The 17,607-nt window shown below is 38.9% G+C and overlaps 1 long non-coding RNA gene across 1 annotated transcript in view; it reads right to left on the bottom strand.

Moving 5' to 3' along the window:
* Positions 1-17,607, bottom strand: part of LOC131509861 (uncharacterized) — a 518,637-nt gene that overhangs the window by 319,647 nt on the left and 181,383 nt on the right. The gene's annotated exons all lie outside the window — the stretch shown is intronic.

Genomic DNA, 17,607 nt, shown 5'->3' with positions numbered 1-17,607 from the left:
GCCAGGTAAGAATCTGGGACAAGCCTCTAAGAGATTTTTAATGGCACCATCAGGGCTTTAGACTTTATCCCAATGCTGTTGAGATGCTATTGACAATTTTTAAGCAAGAGAGCAACACTTTCACATTGTACCTTCCAAAGATCACCCTGCTACTCCGGAAAGTGGACTGGATGAGAGGCATGGGTGGAGGGTGGTCAGTAATGCACTATGGCAGACTTGAAGCACAGTCTGAAAGTCTGTTGTATCTTCAAATATTGTTTTAAAATTTAGTGAAAATTTTTCATTTTTAATGCAATATATTCCTGTTTGTTTTACTATTACAAGATATTCCCAATATTTACTATGACTAACCTCATTAATTGACTAATAAATAGGACAAATGGACAATTTCTCCTTCTTAACAGAATCAGAACTTTGTTCGAGATGACAATGCATTAAGCTCCTAGTATCATAACTAGTCTAAGCTGATTGAGGCAATTATGAATTCTGATGTGTAATTGTTCCTACATGTAAGGATAAAATATAGTCCAATTCCAGCAACTGAGGCTGAAACGGAATCTTTAGGGAGAGGATCCTGGAAAGATTTATCTTCTCTTAAAAAAGAGAAAGAGGCAAATGGCACTGCCCAACCACCTTGTATGCAGTCTTTGTCCCTTGACGTACAGTAGCTGTATTGCAACACTAGGTGCAAGAAAAAGGACAAAAGCTAATATGCAAAAGATGACAAAAGAATGGCTACTAAGTGTGAAAACACACGCGAAATCTGAGTCCCTAAAAGCACCGTCTAATGCTGGAGGTCTTGTTATGTAAGCAAATTCTATGATTTGTTTAAGCCACTGTTTTTGTTATTTGCAGCTCAATGTATTCTTAATTGATATACTAACTCTCAAATAGAAAAAAAAATATGCTCCATTAAAGTAGATCTAACTAGGGGCGCCTGGGTGGCGCAGTCGGTTGAGCGTCCGACTTCAGCCAGGTCACGATCTCGCGGTCCGTGAGTTCGAGCCCCGCGTCAGGCTCTGGGCTGATGGCTCAGAGCCTGGAGCCTGTTTCCGATTCTGTGTCTCCCTCTCTCTCTGCCCCTCCCCCGTTCATACTCTGTCTCTCTCTGTCCCAAAAATAAATTTAAAAAGTTGAAAAAAAAAATTTTAAGTAGATCTAACTTTATCCTGAGGTTTCATGTATTACCAGGCACACCAGGCCATAACCTCAGGGAACATATGCACCTGAGATAGAAAAGCATAGTCTTGGGTAAACAGCACCATTTTCAAAGATTAAGAAGGACAAGAGAGGGGCATCTAGATGGAACAGCCGGTTAGGCATCCGACTTCAGCTCAGGTCATGATCTCACAGTCTGTGAGTTTGAGCCCCACGTCAAGCTCTGTGCTGACAGCTCAGAGCCTGGAGCCTGCTTCAGATTCTGTGTCTCCCTCTCTCTCTGCCCCTCCCCAGCTCATGCTCTGTCTCTCTCTGTCTCAAAAATAAATAAAAACATTAATTTTTTTTTAAAAAAAGGACAAGAGACAATTATTTTACCCTCTGTTTCTGGGTTTACCTTGGCCCTCTGGTTGGGGAATGTCCTTGACACTCTTACAAAGTACTTTAAGTTGAAGGTAAGAGGTAGTACATTAGCCCAAAGAATATTTAGCATTCTTAGAGAGTTTTGTAGTTTGTTTCCTTCAGGACTCATGTAGTTTTGTTTAAGAGCCCCCGAGTTTCCTGACACATCAGCTTTCAGTTTTCAATAAAAGTTACACATGAAAAAACAAAGGGAAGGATGTCCTCTCAATGTGGCTTTCCTTACAATGCTGACAACAGAAAAGTGTGCTTGCATTTAGTGCATGGACCAAAAAAGATAAGGGGGTAGGATGAGTCTGTTCTTACATTTCTGTTTATATGAACATTCTTCCACTGCCCAAGAGTCCCAAAGGTAAGTGCCAATTGGACAGTACAGGTTTAATCCTTTGATAGCTACTTATGATCAAGTACTGCCTTTTCCAGACTCCAGACAATTAATCTATTTCTCTAGTATTTAAAGTCAGAAGTACAACCATTAGGAGAAAAGGGACTGTTTATGCGATAAATGCAGAAATGGTGCAGCTTCATGTGATTTATTATAGATGAGTGTGAGAGGGAATATAAAAACTATTCCATTAATTTCATTTCCATTTTAGTGGTTATGTGGGCTTAGCTGTTTTGAAAATTATCTTCTCATTCTCTCAGGAGAGAGATTTGCAAAACTATACAATGGCTGGATGTGTTTTGGCATAAGCAATGGAAACATCCTTATGAAGCAAGTTCTCCTCACTCCCTAAGCCCCAACCTCCTATAATGATTTCTGGGCAGTGAAAGATAGGTGTTTGGAGCATTCTCTAACTCTTCATATCCCTGGTCTAATTACAGTGTCATTATCCCTTCCCACTAATTATACCTAGGTTATCACTTCATTCATTCATATTTAAGTCCATCTGTTCCTTGAAGGGGCTCGGTAATGTCTATACATGGAAATACTAATATCCTGGTTATGCTTTCATATCAGGAAAGCTCTTTTTAATGCCTTCATTGCATTCTGAAACCCAGATTTGTAAAACTGGACATTTAGAAGAAGGCATTTTAAATTCATATCAATTCTACCAATTCCCAAAGATATTTTCAAGCCAGAAATTCCCTATCATATCACAAGTTCTCACTCTATTTTAACATAACTGGCAGAAAATCATTTTGTACTAAGCAAACAAGGAATAATATTAGCTTAAATTTATTGGTGTCTTACCATGAGCCCAGCACTATCCCAAGATTTATAAAACATCTAATTTCAACATCTGCACAACTCTTTGTGGTAGAGATGATTATTTGTGTCTCTATTACATAGATAATGATAGCCAAGAATTTAAGTTTCTTAAGCTAATACATCTGGTAGATGGTGAATCATGGATCTGGACTCAAGCATTTAGATCCAGAGTCTAGGCTTTTAAATGATATACTGCTGCCACAGAGGAATATTCTCAAGAAAAGCTATGCTTTGAAATATATAAATTAGTGGTCCTGTATTTTCTGTGGCTATTTTGAAGAACAGAAGGGATTAGAAATGAAGTAGATAATTTGGGTGATAAGCCCACCATCACTTTTTCTTCTTCCTTTCAAAATCATTATTTTGTTCAGGTATCCACTCTGCTCCCATGACTATCACTCCACCCACATCTCCAGAAGTAATCCTTGATTAGTCTAAGCCTATTGTGGTATTCCTGTTCTCTTTGATGGTGATTAGATTTTAGACTTTTAACAATTCTCTGTAGAAATTTGTTTGGTAATCATCATTGGTTCAGAGGTGGGCTCAACATGTAAGGCAATCTAATACGACTGAAGTAAAGATTCATCCTTCTGCATGTTGCTGTCCAGTTCTCCCACAGAAGTCCATGAGGGAGGGGAAGAAGAAAAAAAAAGAGGTTAGAGAGGGAGAGAGCCAAAGCATAAGAGACTCTTAAAAACTGAGAACAAACTGAGGGTTGATGGGGGTGGGAGGGAGGGGAGGGTGGGTGATGGGTATTGAGGAGGGCACCTTTTGGGATGAGCACTGGGTGTTGTATGGAAAACAATTTGACAATAAATTTCATATTAAAGAAAAAAAAAGACTGAAGTAAAGAAATGTGTCCTATAGTTAGGGATGTGGATTATCTCTTTCCCACTAGAACAAAGGAACAACTTTCCCTAGTTGCTGATTGCACTCATCTTATGACCATGAAGAGAGCCAAGGTGAGAACAAAATTGATACAGAGGAGGGAGGAATCAAGAGAAAAGCCAAATCCCTCATTCCTGGAGCCTGGTCACATATTTCTGTCTAGGAGATAAACTTCCTTTCTACTTAAGGCAATTTGAGTCACAGTTTATAGCCCTATGCATCCTGATAACACAGGTAGCCACGCACTTGGTATGATTTCAGAGGCACTGAGTGGCAGACTGCACCCATATATCTTACCCCTCATCTGCTATAACATCTGAAGTTTTTAAACCTATAGTCATTCCTTAATTATCTTCTGATAATGATGATTGTAAACTAGGTAAAAGTAACACATTATTTGAGGGGAGTATTTAAGAGCATCAGGTTTACAGTCCAGTTCACGTTAACTTGGCCCTGGCTGGCACACCACCTCCTTATTCTCCAACCTCATTATACCCTATTTTCTCCCTAATTCCTGCAGTTCTGCTATACAGCTTTCCTCAGGTCTTCCAATTTTCCACATTCTCCTCTGTCTCAAGCCCTGTGCTGCTACCATGCATCACACACACACACACACACACACACACACACACACACAGATGCACACCTTTCATTGATCTCAGCTTTCTGAACTTAGCTAACACTTCCTCAGCTTCCTTAGTCTTTCTCGTATGGATTACAATCCCTTTGAACTACTTCCTGGGCAACACTGTAGCAAAGACTGTGAGTTGTTTCCCTCTATCTGTTCTTTTCTGCTTCCTCAGAAGTAGTACCCCAGATTTTTACCTGAGCACATAGATGACCAAAATAGACTACATCTCCTGCCTCCCTTTCATCAAGGAGTGGCCACAGTTTAAATTTTGTAGCTGATGCTGTTGGTGTCCAGTCCATTTATGCTCAGGAGTCACCACTCCAGTACATTCCAACCTCACCTTACCGCAACCACTGGATACTCACTGCTTTGAGGGCATGTGCCTGGAGGTGGTTGGAAATTCCAGTGAGTTAATGAAGCCAGGAGCAAACTTCAGTCATTGAAAGATTGAAATAGGAGCATAAATATCTCAGCTTCCTCATCTTGTGGGTGGTACTACTCTGAATCATGCTATCTCCTGGAGTCCCCAGTGGAATTTAGCCTTAGCTGTCTACTGTGGCAACCTGTGCTTGAACATGTTCTTTATTGCTTTCCTTCTCTTCTCACTTCCCCACAACCCTACAAGAGCTATTCTGGAATCACCTCCTAAGTAAACTATTTATACTTGAGTCCCTGTCTCATGGTTTCTTCTAAATAGACACCTAATCTAAGACACAGTACATTTTCCCCCACAAAGGTTTCCCTGACCTTACCAAAATAAACATGGTCACCTTGCTTTTCTGGACCCGTTTATACTTATTTTGTATCTGTCCTGTGACATTTTTATGGTTCCCCACCATCACTCATATCCACAGTTAGAATCTACATTCTTTGAGTATCAAATTAAAAGCTCAAGTTCTGGTATCAGACAAATTTCAAATCCCAGCTCTAAGTCTAACTAGCTATGTAATCTCATACCACATTTCTCTGGGTATGTTTCCTCATCAGCAGAACAAAAATACAATGATATCTACCTTTTAGTGCTTTTGTGGGGATTAAATTAGATAATCCACGTAAAGCATTTAGAAAAATGCCTGATTCAAGTTATCATTCAATAAATGTTGGCTACTACCATATTATTAGTAATAGTATTAGTATCTGTATCATTCTTGGCATCTCCCACAGTACATAATACGACATCCATTCAACACATAGTAAATTAAATTTATATTTGTTAATTAAATAATAAAATGGTGAAATGGAGTCGCACATTTTATTTTCATAAGCAGCACTGAGACTTGATTTGACCAATGAATTTTTATAGCACACACAACAGAAATACTGCTAAACCACTCAATCCTTAAGATTTCTCACAGATGTAAATATAAACTACAAGTGGTCTTCCATCTGCTCCATAAGAAATATACAGTTTGTCATTTTCCTGAGAAGTTCAAAGGCACAAAAGCACGTGTTAGATATCTTTCTATTCCTTTGATATACTTATCAAAGTATATCTTTGATATACTTTGTTTATTTTTTTTAAATGTTTACTTATTTTTGACAGAAAGAGAGACAGAGAATGAGCAGGGAGGGGCAGAGAGAGAGGAAGACACAGAATCTGAAGCAGGCTCCAGGCTCTGAGCTGTCACCACACAGCCCGATGTGGGGCTCAAACTCACAAGCTGTGAGATCATGACCTGAGCTGAAGTCGGTTGCTCAACCGACTGAGCCACCCAGGCACCCCACTTGGGATATGTTTAAAGGGATATACAAGACACAGTTAGAATTTCTATAGAGATAGTGGGTTTGGGAGCAACGGTGAAGTACGTATGTTTCACCCAGCCTTCCTCTGTATCATGTCAGAGTGAGCTTTATAAACCATACCTAAGCAGGTTACTCCTCCGCTAAGACATCCTCAGCAGTTTCCCATATCCTACTCTAAGTATGGCTTACAAAGTTGTCTGTTCATGCCAGCGTTTCCAGCGACATCATTCATTGCAGCAAGGTAACTCTAAGGTAACTCTAGTCAAGTTAAACTTCTTGCAATTCCTCTGAAGATCTTTTCCTACTTATATGATATTGCCCATGCTGACTACTTTGCCAAAAATGCCCTTCTCCATCTTTTTTGGGGGTGATGGAGATTGGTAAATACCTGCTTAACTTTCCAATACTTGGTGGAGACCAAGAAGCCTTTCTTATCTCCAGACCACCAATCAGCAAAACCTACCATTTCCTTTTATACCTGTCCCCAAAAAACTCTGTCTTAGAACCTATGATGCTGGATTTTATACACACACACACACGCACATACACACACATATATATACATATACATGTATATGAATATATATGTATATATACACACATATGTATACACACACACATATATGTATATATAATGCCCCACAATAACCAGGTAGTTCCCTACCATAAATAAATAATTATTAGTTTCAGCCAAGTTCAAATGTATTTGACAGTCAATCAAAGGATTTTTCTACTCTTCCCAAGGGAATCCTTTTCAGACCAGACAGGGTCCACTTTAGATAGGTACCCCTAAGTCCTTTCTCCCTTCATTTCCCTTCCTGATTCCATCCCCTCTGCCCTCACCCATGTTCCTGGTTTCATAAAATGGTGGTTTGATGTCCTCACTCTCTGTTTCAGAGCAGCAAGACCTCTCTGGCCTCAGGTATCTGAGACTGGCAACAGTTGAGACTCACATTTACAAGACCAACTCTCTTTTGTATTATTGAGCAAGTTATTTAAAATTTCTGTGTCATACCTTCCTTAAGGATATAGAGAGAACAAAAGCAAATAAATTAATGATGATAACACAAGTAGACATTCACTTGGTATATCAGAGGCACTGAGTGGCAGACTGCACCCATATACCTTACCCACCATCTGCTTTAACATCTGAAGTTCTTAAACCTAGAGTCATTCCTTAATGATCTTCTGATAATGATTGTCAACTAGGTCAATACACAAAGCTTTTATGTATACACAAAGCATTCAGAAGAGTTCCTGGCAAATTTTCTCAATAAATGTTAGTTATTATTTGTTTTGATATTGTTTGTTTTGATAATACTATTATGATGAATTATATGAATCATATTAGAAACGGTACAAATACCGATCACCTCTAAAATGGTAACTTCCATGGATTCTTATGATAAAAGATACTCTAGAAGCACCTGGGTGGCTCAATCAGCTAAGCATCCAACTTTGGCTCAGGTCATGATCTCGGGGTCTGTGACTTCGAGCCCCATGTCTGGCTCTTGTGCTGAAAGCTCAGAGCCTGCAGCTTTCTTTAGATTCTGTATCTTCCTCTCTCTCTGTCCCTCCCCTGTTTGTATTATGCCTCATTCTCTATCTCTCTCTTTCTCTCTCTCTCTCAAAAATAAATAAATAAACATTAATTTTTAAAAAAAAAAATACTCCATATTCACCAGGAATAAAGATGGAGAGGAATGGAAAGGCAAAAAGGGGATGAGACTATCTTGCACCACACATTCATTTGTTAATATAGGTCCCCTATTCCTTCTCCCTCCAAGTAATCTAAGAGACTGTGAACATTGGAAAAGTTCTTTGTCTTGCTCCTAGTTGTGTCTAGCATCTAGTATGACATTAGGTCCAGAGTGAGAACTCAGTACATCCTTGCTGTACTTAAGAGTGCACCTGGACAACAGCCCTTCTACCTAGCATTGGCACTAGTAAACAAATTCATTCCATGGCTGAAGGCCCTGGTCATGTATTGATTATACATTATGTTTCAGGCTCTTTCATATCTGGATAGTGTATTATTCCTACTCCCATATTCATAGAAGCACTGAGAATGTTTGAACAACTTGTTAAGAACTCTTTCATGACAATCTTCACTTTTGTTTTTGTACCTAGGAGAGTATCTGCACATAGTAGATGCTCAAAATAGATGTTTGTTGAATGTACCCATATTAGATACTATCACCTTCATAAGAGTTGTAAACTAAGAAGTCAAGAAAGTATAACTGGGACTTCTAGAAACAGTCTGTTTTCAAAGTGATTATGCACACCTCCAGCTAAGAGGGAAGGGTTGGGAACTAGCTAGGGGCTATAACTCCAGAGCAAACAAATAAATTCCTTACCATAAGCCAGATGCCAGGGGCAATTTCTGGCTCTAATTCTTTTTTATAATATATTAATTTATCTCTGTATATTTACATTTTCTATCTTAAAAAAATTTTTTAATGTACACATAGGACTATATAACAACAAAGATCAAAATTGATCTTCTCTACAGTTGGAAAAATAATGAAATACCTGCAAAGCACCCCCTCCATAAAATAACTTTATGAGAAAATGCCAACTAACATTTATTTTAGTAACAGGTATTTTAATAGAAGAGGCAGAAAAGCTTTTAAACCAAATCTGGCACTCTTGCCTCTTGTTCACCTCCTAATAGAGGAATATGTGATGTATTATGGATAAGGAGACAAAAGAGTATGAAGACTCATTCAGAAGCTACTGGGACTTCTGACATCATTTCAGGAACCACTATGTTCCTGGAACCACTTCCATTTCAGGAACCACTTATTTAAAGAAGAAAATAAACTAGCCACAAAACTGCACACCAGGCTTTGCATCTTATTTTTCAATCTCCTTTCCCAACTTTCTGTTATCTTTAGGTTGAGAGGTAGGAAGGAAGATTCTGGAGTGGGAAGATGCAGAAAGTGGACTTGGTTCTGAAAACAATGGTGAGTCATTTAAAGTTTGTTAGCAGAAAGGATAGGGAAAAGCAAAGCAGTGCATTGGAAGTATTCCTGGAGCAGGAGTGTATACATAAGATCAAAGAAAAGAAATATTGAAAGAGATGGATTTGACAGATATTGAGAAAGAAATTGGCAGGACTTGGTGACTGAATGATTTGGGTTGGAGAAGGAAGAATTATGGGTTTGTGCATTTGAATGAATAGCAGCAATGACAGAGGTATAGATCCTCTTTATAAAGCTCATATCTCATATCTCAGGACTTATTACAGGTCACTTCTGTTATTTAAAAAGTTATTGGAACAGCAAGAAGTTAACCTGAAAGGCAGAGAATTAGACACATATCCTTCAAGAGGAAAGCAGAGGGTGCCTGGGTGGCTTAGGTGGTTGAGCATCCGACTTCGGCTCAGGTCATGATCTCATGGCTCATGGGTTTGAGCCCCGCATCAGGCTCTGTGCTGACAGCTCAGAGCCTGGAGCCTGCTTCGGATTCTGTGTCTCCCTCTCTCTCTGCCACTCTTCTCTTGTGTTCTGTCTCTCTTTCTCTCTCAAAAATAAATAAACATTGAAAATTTTTTTTAAAAAGAGGAAAGTGGAGATCTAGTAAGTGAGAAAATAAGTTAACTTATATACCAGGAGAAAATAACTTTTTTATTAAAAGAATAAAATTGGCAATAGTGTTCATATTTCAATATGATTTTTTAAAAATGCACTTAAATCAATGAAGCAACAACATACTCTAAAGCCATCATATAGATTTGTTTTAATCTTTTTAAATGTGTATTTATTTGAGAGAGAGAGAGAGAGAACAAGTGGGGGAGAGGCAGAGAGAGAGGGAGACACAGAATCTGAAGCAGGCTCCAGGCTCCAAGCTGTCAGTGCAAAGCCCAACATGAGGCTTGAACCCACAAACTGTGAGATCATGACCTCAGCCCAAACTGGACCAGACTGAAACACCCAGGTGTCGCTAAATTTGTTTATTTTCAACTGGATGTTTCAGTGTCAAGTAGAAATGTTTTTGCCTTTGGGGACATTATCTTGAAGATCATGTTAAATTTCTATAAATTAAAATTTGTGTATAACCTTCATATTTTTATATAGAGCTTAAGGCCTCTGAGAACATAATTTTTAAACTAAGATATGATTACAGATCCACTCATTTTTATAGTTTCATTTCATGGTCATCATTCTGGTGTTGTTCCTCATCTCAACATTTGAAATATTAGAATAATGTGGCAGACATCTTTTGATATTCCCAGCCACATCCATGCTCTGTTAACAACTCTCCCTTCCATCAAATAAATAAACATAACCAGATGCATGCCGTGTGATTCATCCTCTTGGTCCCATAGCTGATCAGACCAGAGTAGTCATATGATCCATGTGGAGCCAATCAGGAGTTTTCTCCTGATATTGGACACTTGGGTCAAGATTGACTGGAAATAAGAGCTGGATTCCATGGCCAAAGGCAGCATCTTGGGGACAGCTGTGATGGTTAATGTGCCAATGAAGCAGAAGCAACTTTTCCTCTTCTGAAAGTAAATATGGAAAATAGAGACAGAGACCTTGTGGCACCAGAGGAAGATGAAGGATGGAATTGCTGTGGCTCCCAGTGACACTCCTCTACTGTAGAAGACCAAAATACACACACTTTCTATGCTTAAATTCTATGACAAATACGTGAATCATAGACAAATTCTGAAACTAAGATCCAGGGAATAAAATTTCCAAATTAAAAGGGGTTTTGTAACCATACAAGATAATTATGCTAGATTTTTAGGGTTTGGGAGTAATCAAGTCTTGATAAGTATCCCTCCTTGATTTTAGCAACCCTACCTGTTAGATTTTCTAATGCCCCGCTTCTCTGAATTCCTAGTCTTCACTACTATCTGCAAATGTTCCACAGAGCTAGTTAACTTTTTCCTGCCTACTGGTGAGCCTTTTGTTATTTAGTTTGAATCTTTCTAATAATTAGAATAATCTAATGAGCAAGGTGCAACATGGATTGATACTTTCCTAGGATAGCCAGCTAACATTCTGGCATAAAAATCACTCTTCATCTAGTCAGATTAGCAAATCAACAATGTGAAAATATGACTTGTATCAATTCCTTCCATCTACTCACCTTTATGGCTAGTATATCACCCTACGGATGTCATTAAGCCACCCATAAAAGATATAGTATCTTCTACGTTCATCTATTTATACATAAACTGCATCTCTCTGGCAATACCTTTAGCAATTTATAGGCCTTTGTTGAATCACAAAATCAGTTAATGATTCCGGGAGACTCTTGCCAAAAGATGTTTAATACTTCCATTCTTCTTAACCAAGCTGACAAAGTCAGTCCTTAGAACAGTATGAGGTTGCAGGTGTATGTGCCTGTGATTGTGTATTTTTCTTCCCATTTAAAATTCTCTAACCAATACCACTGTCCTCCTTGACATTAGAACTAAGGGAAAAGTCCTTGAAAGAGACGCTCCCATTATTTCTGGTCTCCTGAGTTTGATAGTGGTGGTTATATAATCTTTCTAATATTCTGAGATGCATAATGCATCAAGCTTTTTGGCTGCCAAAGGAGCATCAGAGACAGATGGGATGTGTAATGAGAGTGAGGCAGGTGAGACAGATCTTGCTCAAAGCTGGCTGGTGGGGATAGTGAACTTACAGCATTTTTTGAGCTCTGCAAAGAATGCCATGAACTGAGAATTGGGGGGTCTGGAAAAGTATCCTTAATCATGGTAGATCCAAAGCACTGGGGCCCTGCCAGACCAGAGCCCAATAAAGCTAAGCCTGTGTTAAGTAGGTTGGAAGGCCAAATCCCTGCTGAGTTACAATAGTGCTTAATTACACATACTTTCACATTCCTGGTGCCTTCCCAGAATTATTACACACAAATACTAAGATAAATTGGTTGAATCACTTTCACCAAGTTAACTGTAACAAATACTTTCCCTGTCTAGAGCTTGAGAAGGCAGTCTGAATACAGCAGGCATCCTGGCTACCTAGGAACCAATAGATGTGCTGTGAAAATTAATGAAGAGAGGGAAGGAGAAAGAGGGATAGAGAGAAAAAAGGAAAATGGATGTGAAGCAAAAGAGGGAAATAATGAACAGAAGGAAAGGAGATGAGGAGGGAGACACAAGAAAGGAGTAAGGAAGAGGGGAGAAGGGAATAGGCAGGAGTATTTAATATAAGAATCGGGGATGGGAGAGGGTTGAGGGTGAAAAACAGGCAAGAAAGAAGAGAGAAGAAAGAAGGAAAGCAGCTAGGTTGCAAGAATAAGGAGGAAGGTAAAGTGATTTTTAATAAAGAATGAAGAAGGGAAGGAAGAAACAAGTGAGAAGAGAAAAGAAAATGAGAGACAAAAGATGAAGGAAGGAAGAAGGAAGAAGGAGAAAGAAGAAGGTCTGCTGAGGAACACAGTAGTCAATTTGGGTCTGCAGAAGACTTCCATAGAGAAAGGAAGTGATTCACTCACCACAAAAGTACTGCATCATGACCAAGGATTAGTTTACTTACTACAGTGTTCCCCCCCCCCCATTCTGTCATCCAATGCATGAGCCCATTCTTCCATGGTCAGTTACCCACAATGTTGTAACAACCAATTCACTTCCTATGAACATATTTTATGTTGAGAACTGATCAGAGAAGAGTGGGATCATTACTGGATTAACTTTTAAGTTACTTCAGAAGGAAAAATTTAGTAGTAACACCAGGAGCCCAAATGTTCTTCTGGTCAAGACCTGCTAATCAGTGCAAGGACATTATTTTTGCTATTTTATCAGAGCACTTAGTTCATAAACCAACTTGTCATTTTTTTCTTCTCTCCTCATTTCCCAGATGAGAGTAATAGGTCAAGTTTGTGCCCTACCCAAATTGCCTTTACTGGGCTAATGCACCATCTCCCAGCTGTTGTGTGTTTTGGATTGCAGCTGTCTCCTTTTCCAAATCTCCAAGTCAAGAATTGTCCTTGGCCAAAAGGAGCCACCTCACCAATGAGATAGTCTACTTCTCCCCAAAGAGTCACTTCCTGATTAACTGGCATGAGGGTACAAAAGGCAGGGTCTCTGGCCTCATGGTGGGGCACTCTGTAACATGATTCACATTCTAGAGCTCCTTGTGGGATCCAGCTGAGGCTAGACTTCACCTGAAATCATGTTTTTGCTCAGATTTTTCCTTCATTCCTCTTAAGTGCACTCCCTTAATTAACTACTTATACAAGATTCTCCACCTCAGGCTCTGCTTCTCAGGAATCTGAACTAAAACAGAGAGATTACCATCAACAAAATTGCAAACCTAAGGCCAAGGGATTCTGGAAATACTCAACATCATCCCGCTAACAATGTCTACCTGCCAAACCATTTGCATGTCTTTGAAGTAATATTTTATGAATTGCTGCTGCCTCAAAATTATTTGAACCAAAATACTTCCAAAATATGTGGGGGCTCCATGCAGACCCATGTAAAGGTTTACATATTTAGAAGCTCATTTGCATACTGTTAGGGGAAAAAAGGGTTATTTTCAAAGAATACTTCCAAAAAGTTTTCTTTTGTTCAATTCCTTATTTGCTTGGTTTAGAAAATACTGCACTGATGTTGCAGTAATATGAATGCATAACTTCTGGGTTGAACAGGAAAGCAAAGTACCCCAAATTACTTAATATAACCCTTGTGGTGATAACTAAACACTTTCTTCAGCATTTTACCATTTATTGACTACATTTTATTTCTGCTTCAATAAGAAGCTGTCAAGTACTCTGAGAATTTCACAAATTCACTTTACCCTACTGACTACACTTTGCCATAAATTAATTACTGCAAGTGCATAATATTTATTTCTGCCTAAGGCGATCGGCACTGGTATGTCTTATTAGCATTCATTGAGGAATATAAAAATAAAGAGTAGAGTTGGCAAGTAAAAAGCATTTATGTTTTCACATCTTCAGTGATGAGGCTTAAAAATAATTTTCTACTTTATTTCTTCGTTGAGTTTGTGCCATAGGCAGCCCCCTCACATTTTTAAGTTGGTTGTGTAAGAAAAATTTGACACAGGGGTAATTCAAGCTCTGTCACCCATTAAACACCCACAAAGTAAACATTGCAGATGTTTGATCAATTTGAAACCTGTTTCCAGTAATTTCTATAAGTCAACACTCTAGACTTTGATGCCACAAAGAGCAAGAGACATGTCTGGTTTTTTTATCTGATTCATTTTTATGTCAACAAAACATTCATAGCAACTTACAAATAGGTATCATTAAATGCTTATTGAATAGATGAATGAACTTGAAGCCAAAAGATAAAGAGAACAAAAACCACTGGTGTGTGGGCAATAGATTTAGCTACTAGCACCATGACATGGTCAAAAAGTGTTTAGACACTTATCTGGCATTTACTTATCTTCTCTGAAGTACTGGGGATCTGAAACCTCCCTTACAAATTTAAAGTGCTGTAACTAAGTATTTGACCTCATAGATAAAGTGGGTAAATTCAATGGCGGGATGAAGTATCTCTCAGGTGGCTCTATTTCAAACTCTTCTGTAAACCATGTTTCCAGGAAAACTAACTCGACTGAGCCAAATAAAACTGGATCTGCCTGTAGAAAATAATTTAAAGCATCTTGTTTGACTTTGCCCCTCAAAGTGTGATTCATGAGAAGCATCAATGACATCACCTGAGGCTTGTTAGATACTTAGAATCTTAGGCTCAGCCCCAGACCTACTGATCCTCCAGACTTCCATACTCCTGGTCAATTAAGTGTATGTTAAAGGTTGGGAGACACTCTTGTGGAAGAGTTGTCAGCAAGCAGAGCATGGGCCCAGGTTCTCTTTGCCATTTTTGGGTGCTCACACTCCCAAAAGCCAGCAACTGTGACTCTTTGTTACAGCCCTGCCTTCAGACTGCCAGAACTTGTTTTCCTTTGCACACAAAAACATGTAGTACCTAAGAATGCATGCTCCCCATGGGTTAGTCCTTAACCAATGACTGATAGGTGACAGTACAAATAATCCAGACCCCTAGCCCCAGAATGGACAACTTTGTTTTCACAACTGTTCTATCGGATTGAGCCAGAGTAAAACTCCATGGGACTTTGCTTGATATCACATTCCTCTTTGGTGTTCTTCCCTTATTGATCTTATTTCCTCATTCTCCTTAAGGGTCTGTTTCTGGGGGTCACAACCTAAAACATATCTATCAATATTATGCTTGGAAATTTTAAGAACTAGTTCTCTGGGGAAAAATAAATCTCTGATTTTTAGTTTTTATCAGTTGCCATGGTGTAAATACTCCCACCACTACGGATTTCAAGCTATAAATATAAGGTCATAGAATTAAAAAGAGATGCTCACAGTCTGTTCTCACAAGCCAGTATGAACTGGTTCTAGTGTAACACAGCATATATTCATAGCCCACCTCATTTAAAACCAATAATTCTACCCCCAAGCTTTCTTGAAGAGCAACTATAGCAGAATATTACAGAGCATTAAGCAAAACTTTCTAAATATCTATCTGTCCAAAGAATCACACAGCACAAAAGATGCTCCAATTTACTGATCCAACAAACATTTATTGAGCAATCAGTATGTGTCCATCACTGTGGTAGCAGCAGAAATAAAACCAAATAAGATGTACATGATTTTAGTCTATGAGAACTTTACATTCTAGAGACAGAAACAAAAAATAAATAGTTTCTAACTGTGAAAAATACTATGCATGAAACAAAAAAGGAGTCAAGATAGACTACGTACTGGGTGAGTTTGGTGAAACTCATTTGAGACAGATTCGCCAATAAAGGTCCTTGTGAAGAGCTGCCAGTTTTGTGGAGACTTAAAGGAGAAAGAAGAGCCAGCTTTGAAAGAGTGGTAGCAAAAGCAACCCAAGCAGAGCTAACAGTGTGGGCAAATGTCTGGAGACAGGAAAGAGCCTAGGATGTTTGAGGAACTAACAATAAAAAACTACTACTGGATGGGGTCCCTGGGCGGCTCAGTAGGTTGAGTGCCTGGCTCTTGATTTTGACTCAGGTCATGATCCCAAGGTCCTGGTGGGATTGAGCCCCATCTCTGGCTTTCGGCTGAGCATGGAGTCTGCTTCAGATGATCTGTCTCTTCCTCTGCCCCTCTCCTGTGCACTCTCTTTCTCTCTCTAAACTATAGTAACAACAAAAATAACTGCTACTGCAGCAGATCTTTGGGGGAGGGGATTTAAACAACATTAGGTGGTTAATGTCCATGTCAGGCTGAGCCTTGTGGGTCATGGTTTGAAGTGTGGGTTTTATTCTAAATGCAAAGAACAACCATTAGAGTGTTCTGAGCAGGTAGGAGAGTGACTGATCTGAATTATGTTTTAAGGTGATTCTAAATGTGTTCAAAGTAGATTGACAAGAGGGAAGCTAGGGGATCAGTTAGGAGGCAAGAAGCAGCCCAGGAGAAAGATGATAATGCCTTTGATGTGACAGTGGCAGCATATATTTGGAGATGTGAATGAGCTGAGGATACATTTTGGAGATGGAGCTGAGAGGATTTGCTAAGGGACTGGATGTGCCATTAAAGAAAAGAAAATGAGTTAAAAGTGTGATGCTAGATTGATGACTTGAACAACTGGGGGCATGCATGTTTTATCTTCTTTTTTTCTCTTTTCCTAAAAGAAGGACAAGTTCATTTAACTGTCTTGGTCATACCTCCTTTTTTGCCCCACCTATGCTTCCCAGAATTTTTCAATTAAACATGGAAACATGTCTCCTTAAAATTCATATTACTTCATATTCTCATGATTTCACCCAGTTTTCTCCACCCAAACACCTACTTAACAAAAGCCCACAACAGAACTGAACATAATTGATAAAGAATTCTCAGTGGGTACCTAGGGAAAAGAGACTTTAACTATAAATACTCCTATGTTACTCTTCTTGGCCCTATCTTACTTCAAGGGACATGAATTTGTCCAGTAAAGACATGTCATGCTTTTCAAACTTTAATTTATCAGTTTCACTTAGAAAGTGCTTAAACACAGATTGCTGGAACCCACCTCCAACATTTCTCATTTAGTAAGTCTAGGGTAGTGCTCAAGAATTTGTATTTCTAACAGGTTCACAGATGATGATGATGATGATGATGATGGTGACGTTCTGGAATCCCTACTTAGAGAACCATATAGATACACTATCAAAATTGCATTCAGAAGCTTCCAAAATAGACAAAGAGGGAGATGGCACTATTCATGTATTATTTTTAAGATGGTTTAACTTCCAATGTCATTTCTTTCTCTAAGTCTTAGGTAGTGAATTCATCAGTAAGACTGTTGGCAGTGCCCACCTGCCACTGTGTATAAAGTGAGAACTGCAAGCCTTCAGAGAAGCAGAACACTCTGGGCACAGTGGTTACTTCTCATTTTAAGAGACGAAAACAGATGAGTTAATCAGGAAGCCCCTTCAACTCCACAGAGGTTCATAATTCCTATTTCAAGAGTTCAGACAAGCAGTTAATCTGCTGGAAAGATGGAAAATGAACTGGCTGTAACAATCTATTCATGCCAGAGGGGACTTTACATTAAAGACAGGATGCTCATGTATTATCA

The sequence above is a fragment of the Neofelis nebulosa genome, chromosome 4 (genome assembly GCF_028018385.1).
Source record: "Neofelis nebulosa isolate mNeoNeb1 chromosome 4, mNeoNeb1.pri, whole genome shotgun sequence".
NCBI lineage: Eukaryota > Metazoa > Chordata > Mammalia > Carnivora > Felidae > Neofelis > Neofelis nebulosa.
This window is presented reverse-complemented; position numbering and strand designations above follow the sequence as displayed.